Here is a 3061-nt window from a genome sequence, read left to right on the forward strand (position 1 = left end):
GGGGTCCTTAGGGACTAGTAAAGCGCTCTACAAATACAGGCCATTCATCTTGAATATGGCGCCTGCTCACCCACCAAACTGAGCTGGTGCCCTTTGTGAGCATTCTTTAGTTCATCTAGTTTCCTCTCCTCCATAATCAGACCAGGACTGACATGTTAGCTATATGTTCTTCTTGAATTGCTGTCTGTCTGAGTGGTGTCCAAAAATAGACCTTTGCTCCCCATGATTACATGTTAAGTCTCCTGTGTTTAATGAAATATTTAGTGCTCTGCATCTCTTGGGTGAACAAAGGCAGAACTTCACTTACAAACAAGAGGAAATGCTTCGAGTTATTCCTGAGATTTGTTCTAGTTTAGCCTCAGCTCCCACTCAGATGGCCCCCACTGGTGACACGGAATCACACAGTCAGCAATGAAGCAGTCACGCAGCCTCATCCTGCGATCTCAGTTGCAGTGTCCCACGATGCTGTTTCACCTGAGTCTTTTCCTGGGGAGTGGTGGTGGTGGGGGTGGTGGGGTTTTTGGCCCAGTTGTGTGGTCTGTCACCTGTGCTTTGGTGGTGTTTGCTTTACAGGTCATTTGGAAGCAGTAGGGGGGGTCCTTTCACCCGCTCGCTTTCAGCTGCTCAGCGCTCTCTTCCCACGATGATGCCACTATACTCTCGTATGCTGTAGGCGTGCTGAGAGGACGCGTGCAGGCATGGGCTGAGGCGTATTTCATATCCACAGTGGATATTTCGACCTGTGGTTGCTGAGACCGGCTGGGTGGAAAACACAAATTTGTTTTCAAGCATTAAATAATCAGTTGGCTTCATGTGATGAAGCTATGATCACTCACCAGCCTGAGCCTGTTTGATTAGTTAGGGAGACCCTCGGCTTTTTCACGTCTCCAGACGCTCCATTAATTCTGGCTGCAGAAACACAACTCTCACATTGACTGGGCCAGTAACAGAGCAGAGGGTTTGAGTCTGTTCTGCCTTGCTGCTTTCAATCAGCCTTACCCACAGCCTCTAACAGATCACAACCAGAACATATACCCGCACCGGATCCTTCATCTGTTCCTGAACAGTACCACGATCTACGACAGACAAAGCTCTGTCTCGACCTCCCCACAGGCCCAGGAGGAGGAGCAATGTTTCACTCCAGTTTATTAATCAACCGTAGACCCAGACAGAGTTGCGTGTTAATTCATGTAATTGCAAAGTATTCCTGCCGCTCATTCGTTTTAGTTACCACTTACCTTCCCAGTCTTTTCCCACCTTGGGATGTGTGAGGTAAATGAACTGGGTCTCAGCACTTTTCTGCTCTACCTGAACATCATCACCAAATCTGCAAATTTGGTGATGATGATGCAGGGATGTGAGGGGTGCAGTCACTGGTGTCGATGGTGTATAGGAGAAGACTCAGCACACATCCCTGTGGTGAGCCAGTGCTGAGTGATCTCTGGATGCCAACCTTGACTGATTGTGTTCGGTCAGTGAGAAAGTTTTTGATCCATGTGCATGTAGCGGAGGGGGAAGTCTGAGTTTACCAGCTTGGCTATAAGAATGTCTGGAAAGATGGTGTTAAAAGTTAAGCTGAAATCAACAAAGAGCATCTTTACTGAAGTCCCAGCATTCTCCAGGTGAAGCAGGCAGTTCTTTATGCACTTTAGGATCAGCTTCTCAAAGCACTTCACAATAGGTCTGTGGTCATTAAGGACAATGATGGTCTTAGTGACCGGGACTATTGTTGCTGAGCTACATCGCCCAACGTGGGGCTCGAACCCATGATCCTGAGCTTAAGAGTCTCACGCTCTACCGACTGAGCTAGCTGGGCTTGTGCTGCCATCTTTTGTTCCCATTAAATCTCTGAGTTTTCTAGGTATAACCAAAACAAGCCTGCAGTGTGTCGTTACTTACGTTTTAGTTTAAAAAGTCAGACACTCTGAGAGGTGATATCACTTGTAAACTGGAAAGGAAATGCTGTCTCACTAATTTAACCATTTAGTCTGGAGAGCCCGTTTGCTGCTCTATAAATACGCCATCTGTAAAGCTACAACATCTTACTATTCATCGCAGAAAATAAGAACAATCCCAGGCTTCTCTTCACCACTGTAGCCACACCTCTGTTGGTTGTAGCTCAGGTGGTAGAACACAATTCAACCCCTGTCTGCTCCAGTCGGCCTGCCAAATGTTCTTGAGCATGACAGTAACCCCAAGTTACTCTCTGATGCATCCTGGGAGTTTGAATGTTAGCTTGGTCTTACAAAGAAAGAAGAAAGTGCATGTGTGATATCTTAATGACCTTGTAGTACCATATCACTCTCACACTTACTTGTTGGTGAATTCTCCCGTAGTTACACTACAATAGTCTTTGCTGCTGTACTGAGTGCTTCTTCCACTCATTATCTGTTTATACACCACTCTGCATTTAATCATTATTAATCTCTGGCTGTTTTCCACAGAGAGTCTTTTGTCATGTCGTCCTCCCCTCACCACCAGCCTGTAGCAGCAGATGGCCCCGCCCCTCACTGAGCCGGGTTCTGCTGGAGGTTTCTTCCTGTTAAAAGGGAGTTTTTCTTTCCCTCAGTCGCCAAGTTCAGTGTTCATAGGGAGTCGTTTGTAGGGTCTTTACATTACAATAAAAATGTTTTGAGGTGACTGTTGTTGACCATAAACCGTCACAGTCTTAATGTGATAATGAGACTCAGCCTCTGTTGTGCGTCCTTTGAATCTGTCCTTCTACCTTTCAGCTTCTCATTTGTTAACAGTATCGATGTTCATGTCATTTTCTTAACACACACACTTGCTCGGGTGCGCTACATCCTACACAGTGTTACTGTAGATGGTGAATGCTTTCTGCTGGTGCTCTTCCTGCCACCCCTGCTGTAAACGATGCACCAGGGCTGTCACTCATACACAGAGCTGTACATGACGGTCCATTCAGAGACCACAGGCGATATTCCAGTCAGGATTACTCTGCGTCTTTAGTGTTGTTTTTGAGTAAGAAAGTGCTTTGAGTGCTCAAACTTAGTAGGAAAGCACCATATAGACCAATGAGACATGCTTTTCAATCTCCACA

General features: G+C 46.2%; 1 protein-coding gene across 2 annotated transcripts in view; it reads right to left on the reverse strand.

The window, feature by feature from the left end:
* si:ch211-250c4.3 (uncharacterized protein LOC100535981 homolog) overlaps window positions 1-3061 on the reverse strand; it is a 36399-nt gene that overhangs the window by 5761 nt on the left and 27577 nt on the right. The gene's annotated exons all lie outside the window — the stretch shown is intronic.

The sequence above is a fragment of the Haplochromis burtoni genome, unplaced genomic scaffold (assembly GCF_018398535.1).
Source record: "Haplochromis burtoni strain Fernald_Lab_line unplaced genomic scaffold, NCSU_Asbu1 Contig_414, whole genome shotgun sequence".
NCBI lineage: Eukaryota > Metazoa > Chordata > Actinopteri > Cichliformes > Cichlidae > Haplochromis > Haplochromis burtoni.